Here is a 22,739-nt window from a genome sequence, read left to right as displayed (position 1 = left end):
AGTAAAGTATCTCCCTGCTGCTGCTGCTCGGGCCCAGCGTGGCGATGCACAACAAGTCGGGCCCAGGCCCCCGACTCTCCCCTGCCGCAGATCCCCGACACCCAGCGGGAGCTGGCCAAGCTCATGAAGCAGGAGCTGGCAGAGACACCGGCAAACTTGGAGAGACAGGTCTGTGCTTTTGAAGGAAGCTACCTAGAAGACACTCAGATGTACGGCAATATTATTCGTGGCTGGGATCGGTATCTGACCAACCAAAAGATTCCAATAGCAAAAATGACCGAAGGAACTGGAAGTTTAAGGAAGCTGAGCGGCTCTTCAGTAAATCTTCAGTCACATCGGCAGCTGCAGTAAGTGCATTGGCAGGAGTTCAGGACCAGCTCATTGAAAAGAGGAAGTGGGAGCCAGGAAGTGGGACGGAAAGGGATACTTCTCCGGACTTCCACAATCAGGAAAATGAGCCCAGCCAGGAGGACCCTGAGGATCTGGATGGATCTGTTCAGGGCGTGAAACCTCAGAAGGCTGCTTCTTCCACTTCCTCAGGGAGTCATCATAGCAGCCATAAAAAAAGAAAGAATAAAAACCGGCACAGCCCATCTGGAATGTTTGATTATGACTTTGAGATTGATCTGAAGTTAAATGAAAAACCAGGAACTGACTATTAGAAGACTCATTAGTACAGAAGCGTCCAGGCTGTAGAGCCATGTTTCCCTCCTCTGACCTCACACAGATAAACATCCCTCATCTGAGTGCGTGGCTGCCCACCTCTGTTCTCCCAGACCCAGTGCCTGTGACTGAGTAGTTTGTTCTAAATGTGGTGACAAGTCACTTCTGTATGACAAAAATATAAATAAATAAAATAAAGAATCTGTGTAATTTCCTTCAAGATAATGAAGTCTCTCTTGGAAAATCCTGTTTTCTGTGGGGCCTTGTTTCTATTATTTTACCTTGCTGCTGCTTTCTAAGTCATTTTTCACTTATTTATAGTTCTGTTTTTTATTGGAGAATGCAGCTTTGCCAGATGTTTCCAACCTTTTCCTGCACATGGCTTTTCTCCCTTTGCTCAATTTCTGTGACACACATGTCCTATGTATTTTCACGCACACCTCATTTTTTTTTTTTTTTTTTGTACCGGGCATCGAACTCAGGCCCTTGAGCTTGCGAGGCAGGAGGCAGAACCACTGAGCTAAATCCCCAGCCCACCTCATTGTTTTGTGATGACACTTCATAAGCCACAATCCATGTCACACTGAGCTGGATCTTCAGAGGTGTGTACCTAAGTCTGCGGGTTGCACCCCAAGTGTGCCCACACAGGGGAGCTCTGTGGCATGCCTGACACTTGCAGTCCAGTTCACACTTCAGCATTTTCTTCCAATGCTTTTTCCAAAGTGCTTCCACAAACCCTAAGAAAGCAATCATGCATGGCATAATCTACTTTTATTTCTCTCCTTGAAAAGATTTTCTTATATGTTTGATGTGACCTGCCCCCTCCTGTGTTGGTTTCCTGAGTTAAGGTCCTTGACGACATTTGTTTTGAAAACAAAATTTGTAAACTTACGAAGATGTTCAGTTGGAAAAATAAAGCCTTTCATGTGCAGAGATCCTGTGTAAATAGGAGCATGTTGAGTATTGCTTTTGCAAATATTTAGCTGCAAGGAGCAGTGGCTGTGAATTTTACCAGTTCACTGAAGACAGGTTTTCCCTGCTGTCAGACTTTGTCTCCTTCCTAACCCTTCTGGAAGGACAGTCAGTAACCAGCTTTGAAAAACTGTTTGCTTTCCAGCAAGAAGTTGGGGAATATATGCATATACACTCATACATGCACACATACTCACTCGTATACACGTACACAGAGAATATGTGCATATACGGTTGGGGATTTGGCTCAGTGGCACCATGCCTGCCTTTCAAGCGCAAGGTCCTGAGTTCGATCCCTGGTACCAAAACAAAAAATGTGCATATATACACACATCCTCACGTATGTAGCCACATACAAGTGCACACATGCACAGATACAAATGCACATAAGTATACTCACACTCACATGCATATCTTGTGTACATACATACGTGTCCTCATGCACGTACATGTGCACATATGTGTGTGTGTACACTCAGAGTCACATCTGGATGCACATTTACATGCAGGCACATGTATAACACACATGCACATGCATATGCACACATCCATATCTACACTCGAGTGTGTATATGTGTATTTGTACCTAGGATGATACTGCCTTCACACTCCAGCTTACCTGCTGTGGTCACCAGTAGCCTCCATGCTGATATGAGGGGGAACTGAAGGGCAGAAGTCTAGAAATGTCTCCATCATTGCAGCCAAGCATTTAGCTGGTTCTGTGATGGATCAGAGTATAAGTTTAGGGCATGGATCAGTGTGTGATGAGAAGCTTTGGTACCTTCAGTGGGTGGAAATTGCCATCGACAGTTGGGGATGTCCATCTGATTTTAGGCAGGAAAATATAGAAGCTGAGTGTACCTGTCCCATGAAGAGAAGTACCAGTAGAAACGGGTTGTTGCCCGAGCCACTCAGCCTGGTATTTGTGTTTATGTCTTCTTTCCAACAACAAACTGGGCTTGACAGAAGAAATTAAGGCAGAGCTCAACATTGTAAGTAAGCTGAGAGCTCAGCTCAGCAGTTTCTGACGTGTTTTGTTATCAGCATATGCTTATTCCATGAGAAAAAAAAAACCCACATTGCAAAATACAGATAAGGAAACAGAAAATAAGTAACATTGAAGTAATTACCGAGATCCACGTGTAAGTTTTTATTTTGCCTGGGATAAGCTGGCCCTTCCTCTCGGAGGTAATTATTGCAGTGCATCGTAAAAGCGGGGTTGTGTACCATTGAGGAAGCGCTCCTTGGTCTGAGGACCTGAATGGAGCAGACCCCTGGGACAAAGCATTTGAACTGCCCTTGTGAGCAGTGGGTATGCATGTCACATGGATGAGAAAGCTGGGTACTGCAAGGGCTGAACCTTAAACAGGGTCATTTGATTGAAGTACAGATCAAGGATCCTGTGGAGATGGAAATGAAAGCAGCATAGCTGACTAATTAGCAGGTGGTTTGGGCCAGGAGCTGTTAAGAGCACCTGAAGCAAAAGGGTAGAGGTGGAAAGGAAGACAGTAAAGATCTGGGAGCTCCCAGAGGGAGGAACACATGACGGCATTTGATGAGAGCTGTCCGGGGATGGAGGAGGACAGTACTGAGAAAACTGAAGCCCAGTGGCACACTGACGGTGGCTGAAGCTGAGAGCATTCACCTCGATGAGGCTTTGAGGCTAGCGTGGACTCAGTGTCCGATGTTGGAGGGAGGAGAAGAGAATTGGGAGTAAAGCGGGCCAGGTCTCACTCAGGTCCTCACTTCATTCAAGAAAGATGGCTCATACTCTGCACACCTGTTGTCCATACAGGTGTCATCACTGCCCCCTCTCCTTGTGCTCTCTGCGAATCAGAAAAGATCAGGATACAGTGTCCTAATAATGACTTGGCTAAGGACATCTTTACTTTCTGGCTTTTCACAAAGTCCTTTGGTGTCTTACCCAAGATTCAGAAGTCACATGCAGGTCGTCCTACCCACCGGTGAGAGTTGGCTTTATAAGACGCCACCAGCCAAGAGAGATGTGCTGTTGGAAAGCGTTTGCGAGAGAGAACTGGGGAATGTTGACAGGAAGAGCTCAGAGTGCTTCAGTGTGATAGTAAGACACATTGTGCGTGAGGATTCAGGAGCAGCACTCAGGAGTCACAGACGGCTTCTCGGAGGGAGAAAGAAATACAGGAAAAGGACCTCCATCATTTTCAGCATAGGTGGGCATGAATTTTTGTTTGTTTGTTTGTTTTTTGGTACTGGGGATCGGGATCGTACTCAGGATCTTGAGCTTGCGAGGCAGGTGGTGGAAGCACTGAGCTAAATCCCCAGCCCTATGCACGAATTTTTGAGTCACTGATTATAATTCTGTTTCATTACGACAGATCATCATGGCTAGCATCCAGCATGGTGCTAGGACAGAATTTAAAAGAAGCCCCTCCATTTCAGTATTTTGCCCTTGGACCTTGTCCATGCCTTTGAGATACAATTTCAAAGGAAACTCTTAATAAAATACAGCCTGATCCGAGACACATGCAGAAAGCAGTGTGTCCTCCAGTCCCCTGGGTCAGTGTGTAGGGGTGGTGGATCTTGAAGTACCAACGCTGCAGCCCTCTCCTGACACCCCCTCGACCTTCACCCTTCGGCGTTACGTGTATGTGCATCCCAGCCTAAGTTCATAAAGTCCCAGTAGGTGGTGAGGGTGGAGAACTCGATAACTGCTTATAAAGTACATTGTAATATAATCAAGTACAAAATCATTACATCAAATCGTTGCGCTTTGATCATTAAAATGTAAGCAAACCAGCTATCATTCATATGGTTAGTTCCAATAAACATTTTATGAGCTTAAATGTGATACAACAATATCAACAGCGAGAGAGAAAATATTTTCTCCAAGAGAAGTTCTTTTATTTTTTTTGGTACCAGGGATCAAACTCGGGTCCTTGCACTGGCGAGGCAAGTGACAGAACCATTTAGGTAAATTCCCGGCCCTAGAGAAATTCTTTTTAAATTAGTCTAGTCATGCCATGTGAGATGGCTTATGATTTAGAATTGGAAGTCTTGGATTTGTGTTCTGGGTCTATCCTTTAACTCTGTCATCCCCAGCAAATTAGTGTTCATGTCGGACCTTTAGCCAAGTCATCCATAAAGAGAAATTGCTAAGACAAACCCTTCTGTTGGGCTGCTGTGAAAATGGGTGTGGAGGAATGCAGTTAGCTGCAGCACTCAAAGCAAATTTACAGGCCTCATGAAAGTCTACAATCCTTGCCTTAAATAGCAATATATATACATTTTTCCTTTAAAGCTTTCTTCATAATCAATTAAGTACTCCTTGAATAGTAATTCAAATTCCTTGAATAGTAAAACCAAATGTAATTTCTTTTCCTGTAACAAGCCATTTGATAGCAAGACAGTAATGTTTAAGTCTTTCGTAGTTTTAATGGATAATGGAGATTAGAACTCTTGAAAAATGATCAAATTTGTCCTTGAATAAGAAGACACCGCACTCAAATCACAATTCAATTTGCTTGTCTTAGCCAACTTTCGGAGGTATTTCCTAAGGAGTCATTGAGTATTTGCTGCCTCTTTTGCAATTTAGGAAATGCTATTGAGGAAGGAATTCCATCTTAGAAAGGCAAATGCTAAGCAGTATTGAAAAACTATCTCTGGTATATAGACTATCAGGAAGACATTATATAACAAATTCTGATGAGCCTCAACATGAGAATTAAAAATGCTTTTCAAAGCCAGGTAATTCTTTGCTCTGTCCACCCACCTTGAATTAATTTGTGCATCAGCTGATGCATCTGGGGACTCAGCAGTACTGGAGAGAAGACAGGAGGCTTCACATGAGTCAACAGTTGCAACATGTAGACACCTGGGCATGGCCTGCAGGGTAGGGTGGGCTGGGAGAGGTTGAGGAGGAAGGGACTGAGACACTTTAGTAGAACCAAGTCCCCGAAGTGGGTATTATTGCCCTGAGGACAACCTGGTGGGGAGTGCCGGAAGGAAACTGTGTTTAGGTTCACCCTCTATCCTGGTGACCCTGGAGGACCTTCGGAAGAATAGCTCAGAGTGAGAACTAAAGCAGGTGTTTCTGGAAAGACCTGCTAAAGAGGAGTAGTCCCCCTTCCCCTACGGAGAGCCCGTCGGCACATGGTGTAGAGAACTGCTGTAGTTTCTCTATGCCACAAAGCAAGCATGTTGGGCTGCCATGGTTCCTACAGCCTGTCCCAGTATGTGGAATAATAATGCCCCTCCTCGTGCGAGCCATTTGGAGTTGAGATTTCCTGACTTAGAAATCATGTTCGGTGATACCCATCTCTCTTCTGGAGGATGACCGGGATGTCCTGAGACCTAGGGAGAAAGGACAGGGACCACTAACGCTGCTCCTACCATCTCCACCGTTTTCTTCCTTTAACCAGGGACTGGGGAGATGGGCACAGAGGAATGGAGCCGTGGTTTCTCTTTGCCTCTCTCTGGGTCAACTTTGCTCCTACATTCTGTCACGTGTACTCATTTTAAAGGCCGGCAGTATTGATGCCTGAGCATTGTTTATCCTACCACAGACCATAGATGATGAATAAAACATATGGCAGAGAGAATCCTACGTGGAAAGGAAGGCTGAGTTACAGGAAAACCGTAAATCAGTGAAGAGATGGATTGTCCACCAAAAAGCTTACAGGAAAAATGAAGAAGAAATCTTACCTGGATGAAAATATAGTTCCCAATCCATTCAACATTTTCTAAGGATTCACTGTAAAAGATGGCTGGGGAAAACATGTCTTGTGACTGATGCATGCTTGGAGATGTTAGGAATGTAGAAGAACTCCGAATCTTGGGAGAGGGCTGGATTACTCTAATATCATACCCATTCTACTGGCCAGAAGCTTATGCACATCATATTAAAATTAAACACTTTGTCCCAAACACAGCGTAAGCCATTGCCAAGCATCCTGGGCTGTCTTAGAATGTGTATGTCCTGGATATGATTCCCTTGCATTTCTATGCAGTGCTATCAATCTGTTTGACTCTAGTTTTGGCAGAAGTTTTCCGTAAGCCTATGTTGTCAGAATTAAGCTTGAGGCTGTGATGTTTGCCTTACAGGAATTCATTGGCAGAGGCCAACTCTTGGTGTGTTTTCAGATTTGTCACTCAGCTAATCTCTAAACTTGTCAATCAGCCAGAAAACGTGAACCCTACAAACCATAACTGGAGTCCATTGTTGGAACAAAAGTGAGCTGCCAGCTTTCAAAAATAAAGTGTATTTCACTCAGGAATCACATTTAGTTGTGCAGAATTTATGTGTTTTACTTTTGGTAACTCTTCAGTGTTAAACCATAAATGTGAGCTAATAAAAGATAGTTAGGGGTACAATACCCAAGAGGGTTAGGGACATAGGAGACACATAAAATAAAATCTATTCCCTTCTTCTTATACTTCTCTCCCTTTACCTTACAGGTAGAAAAATAATATTAGAGATAGTTAATATAAACTGAAAAGTCTGCCCACATAAAATGGTTTCCGAATGAAGATAGGAGAGTGAAATTTGAACAATATAATACACTACTCTCAGAAAAGCCAAAGGATAAATGTCTTATGGTCGGTCCCTTTTCATAGAGGTTAAGCTAAACAAGGTAATAATAGCATGCTAATGATAACAATGTAGCATTTTGTATTAATTGAAGAATAACTCCCTGCTCATACTAATGACACATCAAAATCTAATCTAATCTGTTCCAAATATAATTTAAGAAATATCTCAGGTTCAGTGGAAACTAAGAAGATTCATTGAACAGCTCCATAATTCCACAGCTAACTGATACATTTTAGGGTTCCACTTTAACAACTATACTGATGCTTTAATCTCCCTCTCACCAGCTTGTCTGGAATGTAGATAACTTCTGTGGTTAGTGTAGAGGAATGACCTAAATGCAAATATGACAAGAGGATATATGTGATGTGTTAATGTCATTTTAGCTGTATTTTTACTTGAACTTTTCAACTGACAGCTTGACATATGAATCCAAAAGGTTTTTGTGGAGAATATTTCAGGATCTAGAGGACATGTGCTCTACAGTTCCTACGATATTTTTGGATTCAAAATTCTTTGATTTTTCAAGGAATGGTAAAATTTCTAGAAATATGACAAATTAAAAGAGAGCAGGAACAAAGTTAAAAGGGATGTAATTAATTTCCTAAAGGGGATAAATGAACGAATTAATAATTCCATCATTAGTTGAACTGCCAGAGGAAGAACACTGCTTAATCTTGAGTAGATTAGATTCGAGAGAAAATGGGTCATTCGTCCATGCAAGACTGAAATTACTTGTCAAGCCAGTTTTAAGAGCACCTGGATTTGAAGTTTTGCTGATGACAACTGCCCCAATCAAAGAAGACCTGTGTTAAATGAAATGAAGTTGCATTATCTATAAATCAGTAAGATCCAGCTAGAATAGCACAAGAGAGCTTCCCTTGGTCTCGTGAATTAAAATGTTTGTGACACAAGTGAAATGAAGGAGAAACACAGATCACAAATATTAGAGAATGGTTTTGATGGAGATGACTAAAGAGCCACGCTGATAAAATATACCTAATGGTTCAGATGTAAAATTCATGGAAATAAAAATATTGGAAAAATGTGTTTCAGTGATGCTTTGTATATAACTTTGTGTGGCTCTCTTTATTAACACTTGAAATACTAACAGCAGTATAACTAGAAAGGATAGACGAAAAGCTCAAGAAAGCATGTAAAGGGTATAATTCACCTTAAATGAGATGGAAGTCTGGGGACCTTATTAAAGGATGGAGTAGCATTCTTGTTATCAGAGTTTGTCGGTCAAAGCCCTGGCCCCGCGCGCGTCCCAGCAGACTGATGTGGCCGCTCACCCCACAATGCCGGTCAAGGAGATGAGCAGTGCTGGAGGCAGGAGGGGAGCTTTTATCAGCGTGGCTGTGATGGGAAGGACGGATAGAGAGGTTCAAGATCTGTTCTTATGGGAAAAGGCGGACAAAGGCAGGGGTAGGAGGATTGTTAGCTGAGCAGGAGATCCTGGCCAAGCCACGGTCTGGTTAATCTGCATCTCAAGATTGGATCTGTGAGGAGGCTCTGGAGAAGGTTTCTAAGACAGCATCTCAGTTCCCATGAGATGCTGGCTCCTGCTTGGGGGATGACCTTGTCGTGAAGGGGTATGTCTTCAAGGGTCTGCTTTCCCTGGAATCCCAGGTCCCTACCTGTAGGTTTGGGGCAGTGACTGGACTCTTGTAGGTGCAGCTGCAGGGCATACGGAGCAAGATGGAAACGCTGGCAGGTAAATGTCCCTGCAGATCCTGAAAATGCCTTACTTTATCTTGGATCCTCAGTCTGGAAGAGGAATGAGATAGATTAGGTAATTTTAGGGTGGATAAACCTCGTATTATTAATGTTTAGATGGATGCTCCCTAAGTGATTAACTTGCAGGTATGCAGTGCCGAGCAGGGGTCTAACCCAGAGTTTTAAGGTAACAAAGGAGACAGGTAGAAAATGACAGCAGAGATGCCAAGGTTTAACCTGCTTTTAGTTACACAGTGGGCATCCGCAGGGCCAACCTATAAGTCTCATATGACAGGAACCAGTGCCCAGTGATAAAGAACCCCACATCTCTCTGAGGTCAAACTGGGCTTTCCATTCTTTCTACCCTCTTATCTTGGGCTCCAGCGGATATTACTTGGCTTGCTGTTTTGTACATTGTGGAATGCTCCACCACTTGTATTAAATATTTAAGAATGAGATAGAATTAAAAATTTCATACACTCTAAAGGTGTCATCCTCTTTGGGTTCCTTTCTCCAAAGATGGGGCATTGAACCCCAAGCATGCATGCTATGCTGCTGCTGTGCCTCATTGTTCAAACTGCATCATTTACATGTTAGGACTTGGTTTGGATAATCTTCACGTTCAGTTAGAGGACTCAAAATGTTTCCTTAAATATGGAATTAGAAGAAATGATGTTTTCTTAAATTTAATTATTTTTCTCTCTCAGAGTTCAAACATACAAGAATTCACATTGATTTCTATCAGGAAGTCATGCGAAGGCATGAAATATGGCTTCAAAATAAAAAGTCCCTAAATTAAGCCAAGCTATATATGCTGTGCTTTCATATTTTATCTGGCCACCTTGGTAATAGTGTCAATTTATGGGCTCATTTTGCATTCTTTTGAGATATCTTGGGAGGAATTGGATATTTCAGGCTGCTCCTTTTAATGCTCACTGAGTACTTATTATTTAGCCGGTGTTATTTGGCTAGAGTAAGCAAGAATGTTACAAGGACTTACTGAGCATCTGACTTGGAAAGTGCGGAATATAAATCACAAGTGGAAAATGTACAGGGAACAAGGTGTGTGCAGGGCCCCAGCTTTTCCCCAGCTGTGCACTTACTGTCCTGCTTATGGTCCTCTTCTCTGTTGGTGTGGGCAAACATAGCACGTAACTAACTAGAACTCCTCTGGTTGGTTTCTCTCTGGTCCATGGGTGCCCCAAGGAAATGAAATCTGAGCTCCGTGGCTGGGATCCATGCTACCTTAAGCCCTTCAGCCTCACAGGGTTTGCCTTGAATGCCTGAAACACTGGTGAGCTGGCTTCAGATCCTGTGAGGAGTTCGTTGGCTTGACTTTCAAGGGCAGTGTGTCTCCCTCATTTCCGGTGCCTCCTTATCTTCACACACCAAGTTCATGGAGTAACAGCCCAAACTTCCGAGTTTTGAGGCTTTTAAAAAACTATTTCCTTCCTTGCTGTCTTCAGTTTCCAGCATCCTCCCCATCCTTGGAATTCTCATTGGAATCCTCCAGCCTTTCTTACCTCCCCTCTCTTCTCATTGCCCACATCCTTTCATTTCCTCCAGGCTTTCACTGAGGTGACTTGTATTTGTGCTCAAGAGGATATTTTTGAAATAATATTCCTACACCTTCCTTGTGTGTTCTTGTGGCCCCCAACCCAGTGAACTACAGCCATCCCTTCTCCAAATGCTGACAACGATTTCTAAAGCAGGGAGGGAAAGTAGAAATAATGAGCTCATTTTTCTGGGCTCCCAGAGCCTGCTGTTTGTTACCGGCGAACCTGAGATGATCCAGGGAATGCTAAAGGCAGGCTCTCCCGGGGAGCAAGGGGATTACACCAGGTAGCCTGGCACATCCAAAGACAAGATGGCTACCCCATTGGCTCAATTTACCCAAGTCCTCAAATGGAGAGAAGGAGGGGAGGCCTTGAGCAGAGATGGCAAACCTTCTCTCTAATCGGTCAGAGAGTAGGTATTTCAGGCTATTTCAGGCTCTGCAACGAAAAGGTTTCTGTCACAAATATTCTGCACAGCCTCCTACTGGGAAAACATCCACAGGCAACTAGTAAACCATTGAGTGTGACTGCATTCCAAAAAAATGTGATTTTAGTCCTCGAAGTCTGAATAAAACTCATGTGTCGCAAAACCTTCTTTTGATTTTCTTTCCCTTGACCATGACCATTAAAGAAGATGAAAGTTCTTGGGGCATTTAAAAAAAAGAAGAGAGAGGAGATGAAGGTGGAAGAGGAGGAGGAGGAGGAGGAAGCTGGATTTTTCAGGATACAGTTTACAGATTCTTCAGTTTAAAAGCGGGGGGGCGGGGCTTGAGCTCAGTGGCACCAGGCCTGCCTTGCAACCACAGCGTCCTGAGTTTGAACCTGGTACCCAGGGGGAAAAAAAGCAGAGGAAGGAAAGGGGGAGGAGGAAGAAAAGGACAAGGGAGAGAAAGGGGAAGAAGAGGAGGAGAGGAGGAAATGAGGTAAAGATAGGTGAAAATGAAACCCTAAAAATCATGATTTTAAAATTGTAATTGTAACAGACTAGTTACTGTAGATTAGAATGCCTTTTTTTCAGCCAGGGGACTTCACTCAAACAAAAAAATCTTGATAGGCTTAGAGACCTAATAAGCCTGTAAATGAGGGTTCTGTGCTTGTCACCTCTAGAATGGGCCATTACCTTTCCGCCTGGGGATGAGGATTCCCTAGCCCTCTTTCTCCTGTAAAGTGGGCCTTTCACAGGAAAATGGCCCAGCACTTTCACCTGTAAATTAAACCCCTGCTTTAGAAATCCCACAGATTTCTAAAACCCAGGAACAGGGCAGCTCCAGGCTGAGAGCCACATCTGTTAGGGCCCACACCCCATCCTCTCTGAATGCTTGTGTACCTTCTGGTTCTGCTGCATAAGCTTCTTTATGCCTCTTCCTGACACATCTTGGAGATTCCTTTTCTGTGATGAAAGTCAAGTGAGTCAACAATCTACCTAAGAGTAGGGTGAGTTCAGTTTTCCCATCTTCACTTTGGGGAACCTCCTCAGAGCCTGCTCCATGACAGAAGAATAAAGGAGGAAGAGGAGAAAAGGGAGGAGGAGAAAGCAGTCATGACGTAGCCCAAGCCACCAGGGGGAGGAGGAATGGGCAGCATGACAGGCCCATCCCTGCTGTTCACTAAGAGCATGATTTGGTTTTCTTCTGGGACAGTCAGGTATTTAGGTAACTAGAGCAAAGGTCGGTCTTCATTTTGCATCCTTGGTTCCTGTAAATCTAGGTTCAAGTGTCTTCTCAGCTTTGCATAGGGGCCTGGTGGTCGTTTAGGGAGTGTCTGTCCAGGAGCTGGCCCGACAGAGGTGATGAGCCCTGGATTTGTATGATGACATCCCTTCAAGTCTGAGGACACAAAGAACAGAGGGACATGCAGCCAGAAGTCTGCAGCCAGTATCCTAGACTGTGATCAGCTGGGATCCGGGAAAGGCAGAGAGCCCCCACCCTGACTGGGACACCCCACCACAGACAGGCACAGCCCTCTCCTGGAAAGGAAACCATCCCCCAGCCAAAAAGATTCCAGACCTGTGGCACTAGGGCTGAGGTGATGTCAGCTGGAGCCACCCCACCAGCAGCATTTCCTGTTCCCCAAGTTTGGGCACTTTGGAAAACATTTAAGAAAACTTTGATGACTTTTCTAAAACCTCAGTATGAATAATCTGCATTGAATTAACTGGATGATAAGAAGAAATCTTATCAGGATCTGGGTGTTCCATTCAGCGAAATAATGAAGGACATTACAAAATATTCTCCACTCAGATTAGAGGATGTGGATGAGCCTTGTTAATTCCTTTCATTATAGCAAATAGAAAATAAAGTTGCCAAACCATTACATACAATGGCTACTAGTTTCTTGAAATGAATATATAACTGTGCACACATATATGTGTGTGTGTATAGGAGCTGAATTGTATGCTCCAAAACACTAGTATGTTGAAATACCAATTCCCAGTCCCTCAGGATTTGTCTGTATTTGGAGATAGCAGCTTTGAAAAGACAAAAACAAGTTAAAACGAGGTCACTAGGGTGTGCACAAGCCAATATGATGGGTGTCTTTTGAGAAGAGGAAATTTGGACACTGGTATACATTGGAGCAGGAATGTCATTTAATCATGAAGATAGCTGCTTGGAGCTAAGGAGCGAGACCTCAGAGAAAGCCATCCTCATTCCACCTTGGTCTTGAGCTTGCAGTGCCCCAAACTGCAAGAAAATAAATACATAAATATATTTATTTCTGTTATTTAAGTCACCTGGTATGTGGCACTTTGTCAAAGCAACCCCAGAAAGTCATTGCAAAGGCCTTTTTGGGAATTCCGGGTCCTGGGATATGTGGATGATTCAACATTCACATCTGAATGATATTCTTGCTCTGTGCATATCTGTATCCAAATTTCCTCTTCTCATAAAGACCCCAATCTTGCTGGAGCATTGCACACCCTAATGACCTCATTTTAACTCAGTTGCCTCTTCAAGGACACTGTCTCCAGATAGAGTCACGTCTGAAGCACTACATATGAAAAGAGTGAGGTACCTTTGAGCCTGTGGTTTGTCATCATTGAAATAAGCGTGCAGCTGGTAACAGATCAGAGGCAGTGAGGAGCAGGCCTGAATTGGGTTCATCACAGTGACATTTTGAGATCCAAGTATCACTAAGCATGGCCAGCTGGCTGGTCACCAAAGGCCTCAAAGGGTATACCTCGCTTTAGTGAGCTCTAGAGGTCCAGGGTTTCATCCTTAGCCTTGAAGTTTCAGAAATTGGATTCGGTCAACACCCAGCAGGGAGTAGGGTTAGTTTAGTTTTGACAGCAGTCAGTATGGTTGTTTGGGTGTCTGTCTGCTCATCAGGATCCTCCATAAAGTGCCTTTGGACGTGATTATCCTAACCATGATGTGTTGGTTCTGATCCACACTTGAAGGAGTGTAAACATTCCAGTACTTTCATGGTCCTCCCAACATCACTCTCTTTCTGCTGCAGAGAATGCTATGTCAGCAAGTTGAATGATTGCTGCTACTGTTACTTGGCTGATGTTCATGAGGTTGTTATGGAGACAAAAAGTCCAGATTATTCAAATAACTCCTAAAAGCCCTTCAGCACATTTGATGAATTATGAGCCCTCTGACCTCCAGATCATGGAGAACCTTAACAAATAGGATCTCCCTCTCTCTCTCTCTCTCTCTCTCTCTCTCTCTCTCTCTCACACACACACACACACACACACACACACACACACACAAGCACACACACAAGTTAACCAAACCTCGCTTACAGCCAGGCTGTCTAGAGTCTTTGAAATCAGTTTGTAATCTTCATCCTTTTGGATATAAATCATGAATGGAAGTTACGTTCCCAGTAAATCTGCAAAATCTATTTCAACCATAATACATATGGAAGTAGGTAATAATTCCACCCCAATTGTTGGATTTAAATATTCTGTTACACTCTGAAGAAAACCAGTGACAATTTGCACACTGACAAAGGCATACGTAACTATCATCCTTCACCCACCCAGGCTGGGCATGTTGAGCACACCTGTAATCCCAGCTGACAAGGAGGATCACAAGTTCAAGCCCAGCCCAGGTAACTTATCAAGATCCTGACTCAAAAATAAAATAGTGCTGGGGATATACAAGGCTCAATATAGGGCTTATGGCTACCTCTTGCTGAGCTTTGCACATATGTGTCCCTCCAGTATTCATACATTGGAAGTTAAAACCTACATGGTGATATTCAGAGGTGATACCATTAGGAGATAAATAGGTCATGAAGTCTCCACCCTCACGAAGTGGTTAGTGCCCTGGTAAAATGGCTGGAGGGTACTAGTATAACTCCTTCTCTCTCTGCCTTTGTCCATGTGAGCCATGGCAGAAAGAGTACCATATTGGAGGCAGACAGCAGCCCCCAGTAGATATTGGATCTTCTGGTGCCTTGATCTTGGGTTCTCCAGCTTCCAGAACTAGGAGAAATACGTTCCTGTTGCTTATTGAGGCGCATTCATTTACCGTGTGATAGCAGCACAGACTAGAACACCCTACCACACATGAGGTGTTTACCACAGGCACCTCCAACCCATCCTTCTTCAGTTGAAGTAGTCATGAAGTTACCATCAAGAGCTGGCCACTTTCCTGCTCTTGGTTGCTTGAGGACAAGGGTGAAAAAGACTCGAACTTGACAAGCGAATGAAAAGCTGGGATGGAGAGAAAGCCTGTTGCCACCATCTGCCGTAGCCGGCTGAAGGGTAAGATAGAAGGACACGTGCCACGGCCTCCAGGCTCACCTAGAGATGGGAGTCTCTCCAGCAGCACCTGTATCCAAACTGTGCCAACCAGCCTCATTAGTTTTTCTCCGGCCACGCTCAGGGGGTTGAGTTTCCTTAAGTTGGGAAGCTCTTGTCTTGATTAAGTTCTGTGGCCATTGTAGTAACAAAATAGGTTTATGCTCTAGGAGAATGTCAGATATATGTTGCAGATGCATGTGGAATAGAGGTCAAATCCAAGGTCTTTCACCAGAGGACATCTGGCCTTCAGGGGTTTTGGGGGCTTAAGCCACCTGAGTGTCACCAGATCTTATCATATAAGAAGGTTGTCTCATGGTGCTGGCATCTGCTCGGTATTTGGTGGTTATTTGGTGAGGGCCACCTTGCTCCCTCACCAAGTGGTGCTCAACATAACATGGCCAGATAAAGCCAGCAGGCCAGAGAGAGCTCACTTGTATAAGGTTAATCCATGAATGAGTTAATCCATTCGTGAGGCCAGAAGGTCCCACCTCTGAATACCATTCACATGGTTTTGAAGGTTAGGTTTTCCAAGGCATAAAATTGGAAGGACACATTCAAACCAGAGCAAAGGGTCAGCTTTGACTTTTCTTTGTTTGGCTGTTTGTAGAGGCTTTATTATGATTGCTATTTACTAATCCAATTTGTTTCACAGTGCCATTTCAGTGATTTATAGTGCCATTGCATTCTATTGCCATGTATTTCATCTTCAACAGATGACACTGTTATCAGTGGACTATTTGAATATCCATATTGAAAAGGAACCATGAACAATAAAAATCAACCCTAAATGAAAGAATCGAGATGTGTTCTGACAAAAGGTATACTGCTCTAAAGAAGTTGAAAGGAAAAAGTCCTCCCTGGGAGCCTCCCAGCCCTACCACTGCTTTGGTTTTAGTCCCGCAGGATTATTTTGGACCTCTTAACTTCCAGAACTGTAAGACAATAAATCTGGTTTAAGTCTGCAGTTTGTGGTACAGCAGCAATAGGAAACCAACACAGTGTCCATTTATTTTCCATTCCTTTCTGTATTCTTTGCAAAAAGATTTATGGAGATTTTTTTTAAAAACTCAGACACCGTCATCTTGCCTTTGTCTGAGACACCATTTTCTAAATTATGATTTATTTAAACGCTAGGGCACAGGACTCAGTTGACTGCAAATTATTAAATATATTTTCCTCCCCTAAACTGTGTTTGGAAGCAGTATTTTATGGGGAAAACATGGGATTTATGATCTTGGCTCTTAAACAATGTGTATTTTTTATAGAAAATATTTTGGGTTTGTTCATTGTTTATAGCAAGGAAACAGAGATCTTTTACCTCCTTTTACTAACATGCTTGTTACGAACATTGAAATCATTCCTGGTGTCTTTGCTGTTGCACACTGGCGCTTTTTCAAAAATCATTCTAGAGATATTAAAAATAGGAGCTAGTGCAAACCATCTGTTAGTAAGTGAGGAGAGATGAAGTACCATTTTGCTTTGGTCTTTAGGGATTGTAATACATGAGCCATAGATTTGAAATTCTATTAAGAGAGAAACACAAAGACGCTTGGAAGATGCCTCTTGCATTGTAGTCCGTGTAGGTACTCAGTTGTTGAAGTGACAGACTCTCATGATATATTGATATAATTAAATGTGCATGTGAAATTGACTGTACACAGACTTGAAATGCTCTTTTCCAATTTCTTCTTAACCCTTTTTATTTGGGTCTTTTTTGCATGATGAATTTTTTAAAAATCCCACCTGCATGCCCTCTTATTTTCCATCATAGGATACTGTGTTCACCCCTCTTCTCAAAGCTCTGGTGCCCTGGAGAATTTTCAAGGAAGAATGACCTGCTCTCCCTGACCTTCATTTGTGACTTTCACTGACAGCGTGTGGTTGACAGGGACACACAACTCATAGAAACAATCATCTGGGACTTGAAATTCTTATGCGACACATGACATTTTTCTGGTTATGATAGAAATCGCATCTGTGCGATTTATATTACACAGCAATGTATATGTAATAATATTAGGGATGCTGAGCTTAGGTTCTCAAATTGGATCTGGCCATCAGATTAATAAAGTCTCCATGATTTGTACTAGAGCATCTAAACTATTCTCATATCAGAAACATTAGTTTAAAACATCTATTTCTCTTCCTCTTTTACTGCATATGTTTTTGTGAAGCTTTCAGAACCTCTCCAAATAATATATGACTAATCCTCTTTCCATTAGGTCAGGGAGGTAGTTCTGCAAATGCTTCTTGTTACCATGGAGATTGGAGAAAACCCAGGAAACGTTCAGAGTTATAATGGCCTCACCACTGTACCAAAGACAGCTGTTTTCACTACCAAAAACACACAGCCTTTCTCTGTCACCAGTTTAGGACCACAGGAGCGATCATAAAGCAGTATAAGGGACAACTGGCTACCATCCTTTCTTCACCCCTTCCTGTCATCTCTGTGCTGGAAATGAGCCAGCCCTTTCGACTTAGACTTAAATTCCTGCTTCCAGCTCCAACCTCTGTCCCAACCACTAGCTAGACTTTGCCTGCACCTACCAGGGCGTGATGGCTCCGTCCACCCCAGCACAAGGCATGACCCCCATCCCCCATGTGGTTAGTGGGGATTTAGCAGGCACAGGGCGTAAGTGGATCAGCACTAGGTTATGCCTCATTATTTAATGTACCCGTGTGGCATGTCTGTGTGACACCTTGAATCTAATAGATGTCTAAAGAATGCACATGATTTTTTATTAGCACAGCTAAGCCGTGCATACCAGAGGAAACCCTGTCATTTTAAATAGGTGCCTCAATCCCACCAAAAACTGTAATTATGGAGATTGTTTTGGGTTTTCTCTGAAACTTAGTCCTGTCCACAGCTTATATCACATAACTTTAGACATGCATAGCCTAAGGAATAACCCGCCACAGCACAGGCAAACAGTCAAACCGGCTCTATTTTTAAGTACCCAGGTGCCTAAATATCATGTGACTGTTAATCAGACACAATGGGAACAAAAACTCCTAAAAGCAAATACTTTACTCATTTCCTGAGGAAGGGTTAATTGCTCTGAAGTTTGATTGGTCTGACTCAGTAAGTGTAGAAGAGATTCCAAAAGGCAGCCACCTGTAGAAACTTAAATCGATGAGTGTGAGATAAAAATGCATTTTTATTGTCACTGATGAAAAGCAAGCATCTAGTTTGACTGTTGGCTTTCCACTTTATTTTCACCTCTGCTGCCCATAAAAACTGCATATAATTCTGTAATACATTCATGGTACAGCCGAGAAGGTGGCAGTGGAGAGAGGTGCCTTGCAGAAGGTCACAGCATCGGTACCTGGTAGATCACAGACTCAGTCCAGTGCACATTCCATTTCAGTGTGGCTACCAAATTCGAGGACGCATGGACTCTTCAGAATCTATTGATGAGCTAGGGAGGTCATAAACATCCAAGAGCTATATGCGCATGTCCAGAACTACATTTTTCTCAGGGAAAGCACCTTGATATTTCAAGCTTCTCAGAAGGCAGTATGACCTTTACAAACCATAGGAGAGAAAAAAAATACAGGAAATAGAAATGATAAAGCCTGTGACCATTTTTTTAATCTGTTTAAAAATATTCTTATCACTCTCAGAGAAAACACCTGCAGAAAAACTGTTTTGCTCCTAGTTGCGTATTAATTTTTTATGCTGGAGATGACGACAGTGCTAATGAAAGGTGGGAGTACGTCTTTAGTTATACGCAGATGTGATACATAGATTGTGCAGTAGTAGATGGCAGTCTGCCCTGAGGAAAATCACTGGTAATGTTGCTGTCTCTCTAAACACGAGGCTGTCCGTGATAAGGGGCCCAGGTGAGCCCCCACAGTAGACTCAGATGTCCTTGATGTTTGGTTGGAGTGGCCCCTTCCTGCTGTGACTGAGAATGGCAGGGTCTTAGGGGAGCTGTCCATGCAGAGTAATCCTGTGTCAAGTGTGGCCCCTGGTGCCGGGAAGTGCAGTCCCAGGGCCGTGGCTGCGTGAAGTGGCTCTGTCTGAGGAAAAAGGGAAACCATCAGGACAGGACTGTGAGGGTGGGTGAGCTCGGAAGTAAGAGGCTAGACACGCTGCCCACCTCTGAGGGAGAAACTGGGCTCCTCGATGATGTCAAAGGACGTGGGGAACGAACGACCGACAAATTGGGTGGTTCTCAGGCTGCCTGGGAAGATGGGATGCTGTCTTTTAGCAGCCGACATTGAATATGTTAACTCCGAAGAGAAGATGACAGCATCCCCAAACAGAACCAGGTGTACGAAGGTCCCCCATGGTACTGCCAGCCACCCACCGGGGCCGTTGTGTTTCCTGTCTTTGCCACTCTGGATCCTGTAGGATCAGAGCTGCAGGCCTCCAAGGACAGCACCAGAGTGCCAGGAGACAGGAAGAAAGGATGCCATTAATACAGAGCCACAGCTCCTGTCTGGGCCTTTCGGGGTTTTCTCAGGCGTGCAGAGAGGCATTGCCATCTTGCTCTTCCTCCTCAGCAGATAGGGTGCTGGTACAGTGTTGGCGAAGGAAGGAAGTGTCACCCGCGTGACTGCCCAGGACCCCAGCGAGCAGGGCAGCAACCCTGATTCCAAACAGTGACTGGACTCAGACCCCTCAGGGATGAAGACTTGTGCCCTCTCCTCAGCGAGCCAAGAACACTGGCAGAGGCAGTAGCTGCGGTGAGGGATGTGGCAGAGTCTGGAAGGAGTGAGGCACAGCTCCAGGGGCCCCGATTTGTCCCGCAGTGTTTTCTGCACTGAGTTCACCCTAGAAGGAGAAGCCCCGGGTCCACTGGAATTGAGAGGACCCTAGACAGGGTGCAGACCAGTGATGGAGTGTGGAGGACTCGTGCCACGCCACCCACATCGCCCTCCCTTCAAGGCTGGTCTTGGAGAAGCATGGAAGAGGCACATCCTTTGGGGGGTCTCCGGCTTGAGAGAGATGTGTTGTGCCCAGGGTGCCCCACATCCCAGTGCTGGAGGTAGACACATGCATGCAGTGGTTCTCATCCAGCAGGATAGCTCACAGGCGCCTCTGCTCCCTGTATCCCGTAGGTTAGGGCAGCACTGCAGCTCAGCTTTTCTTTCTCTACTCTGTTCTGCCTGCTGTTCCCTCTTCCCTCTCCTCCCACTCCCCTCTCCTCCTCCTCTTCGCTTCCTTCACATTTATGGATTCATAGTAAATGCTTCTTCCTAAGGCTGGGGATTTAGCTCGGTGGTACTGCACCTGCCTTGCAAGTGCAGGGTCCTGAGTTCAATTCCTGGTACTGAGGCAAAAATGCTTCTTCCTGGATGTATCTCACTGTAGGCTTCCGGAGAACCTTGTCTGAACTACATAAACCTCTAAATGATTTTAAGAAGTAATATTTTTAATTTTTATCATTTTTGTTGGCTGAACTTTTTTCTTAGCCCTCCCCCTTTCAGAGTTATACTGTATGAGACCAGACTAGACTAGATTTATCTACACAGCACCAGATAATGATGGATTGGTTTTTAGAGTTATTTTATTTATAAAACATAAGGTGTATGGGCATTTAAGCAGTAACATGTAAGTGGGTGAATTGTTTTAAAGCAAGATAAAGTGCACTGTGCTATATTTTGACTAATTCTTTGAATGTGAGGTTCACTTACCAGTGAAAGTCCAGTGAAGATAAATGGCAAGCACTAATGAAGTTTACTTTATATTTTTTTTATTGCTTTAAAAGGAGGAATTGTTTTTCCTTTCTCTCCCTTCCTTTCCTCTACTCCTCCAACTTCCCCTTCCCCTTCCCCTTTGGACCTTTTCTTCCTATTTCACATTATCCATTATCCATTTTGATCCTCATTTATACGCATTTATTTGATCCTCACTTCTCACACCAGTCAGAAACAAAGCATTTGTAAATAGGGAGGGGTGGAGGAGTTGAAGGGAAGGCAGGGGAATGGGGAAAAAAATAACCAAGATACATCATGTAAAGGTACAAATTCCCAATGATAAATGTCATCATATTGTATACCTAAAATGTACCGATAAACAATGAATTTCAAAAGGAGGATTTGTGTTATCCAGTATTTATGATTGGTAAATGGTGACCTTCTGTGGACATTATTATAAAGTGATTTGATATTTTCTTAACAAGGAGCTAAAGATTTATTTTCATACATCTTATGTTACTTGACAGTGTTATAAACATAATATGATTTCAGTGTGAAATCGCCTAACACACTTCTCCTGTGTCCGTTCCCTTACTAAGTCACCGCACTGAATGTCAGAGAATTAAATTGGAGCGAAGCTTCGCACTGAAATGAAGAACTGGCTTCTTCCTCTAGGGGGCAGCATCCCACAATGAAAGACCAATATATGCTCTGTCTCTTGTTTAATATTTCAAAAATACATTTGCCGTAGTGTGGCAGCAAATTTGCGTGTTTGTGATAATATTTACCAGCAACTGATCTTGTCCCTTTATTTTTTAAAGAAAATGTTCACTATGGAACATTAGATTACGCTATTCAGTATTTTTAAAAGACACTTAAGTAGTAAAAGAATGTCTTAGACTTCTGAAGCTCATGCTTTTGTTATTATTATTTGGTTTTACAAGGGCAATAAGCCGAAGGTTTTGTGGGTTAAGACCCTGTGAGTGATGCCCAATTGTTTGGCCCTGACCATTTCCTAAGTCTGACCAAAGAGCAGACCAGCCCTTTTGACAGGCTAGGGGGCTTCTCTTGGTCAGCTGGAAGTGGAAATGCTTTGGCAAGTGAGTCATTCTGCAGCAACTACAGCCTTCAGGAACTGGATTCTACCCCCGCCCCAATACCTCGAATGTATCTCCTTCGAAAGACCCGTGGTTGGAATATTGTCACCAACTTGAGTTTGCACTTCCAGCAAAAAACAATGCCTTCCATAGAAAAGGCTGGCTTTGCATACCCAGCCAGTTTATAGAAGGAAGGCAGCTGTAAAAGTCAGAGATTCCAAGAACTTGTGGGAGCCTTCACTCCATCTATTCTCTTCAACTTTTCCTTCCTCCATACAAAGATGTCTAATGGACATTCAATAAAGCAGCCTGAGAATCAGGCATCTGACCCTTAGTGCTGCCTCTGACATTGCTGTGGTACATGTGCCAACCCAAGCCTTCCATCTTCATTCCAGTTCCTGTCCTTACCACCTAAGCCCTGGACTGAGTTGCTTCCCCTTCCTTGGAAGTCTCTACAGCAGTACCTTCACTCAAGATAGGTAGGCACTTACTTTGTGTGTTGAGTCCACATTTGTGGTTGATATCTCTACACTCTCTTCTGCAGTCATCTGCAGATTCAGGCTCTGACTTCACAGCATGGCCACCTGTACATGTTAAGATCAAGGTTTTTGTGGGTGTGTGTGTGTGTGTGTGTGTGTGTGTGTGTGTGTGTGTGTGTGTTTCTGCTCACTGTGTGGCCCAGGCTGGCCTCAAACTCCTGATCCTCCTCCTTTGACCTCCTGAGTGGTGGGATGGCAGGCATGCACCCCAGCTAGGACCACAGT

The 22,739-nt window shown here is 43.7% G+C and overlaps 1 pseudogene across 1 annotated transcript; it reads left to right on the top strand.

Annotated features, from left to right (window-relative positions):
* On the top strand, positions 1-22,364 carry LOC101703232 (chromatin modification-related protein MEAF6 pseudogene; annotated as a pseudogene). Its single transcript, XR_015450793.1, has one exon. The product of XR_015450793.1 is annotated as a chromatin modification-related protein MEAF6 pseudogene (transcript).
* Positions 22,365-22,739: the final 375 nt, after the last annotated feature.

This window comes from Heterocephalus glaber, unplaced genomic scaffold (genome assembly GCF_053883595.1).
Source record: "Heterocephalus glaber isolate CG9 unplaced genomic scaffold, H.glaber_assembly_v1.0 deba00001072, whole genome shotgun sequence".
Taxonomy (NCBI): domain Eukaryota; kingdom Metazoa; phylum Chordata; class Mammalia; order Rodentia; family Bathyergidae; genus Heterocephalus; species Heterocephalus glaber.
The sequence above is the reverse complement of the archived record's forward strand: the minus strand, read 5'-3'. Positions and strand labels throughout refer to the sequence as shown.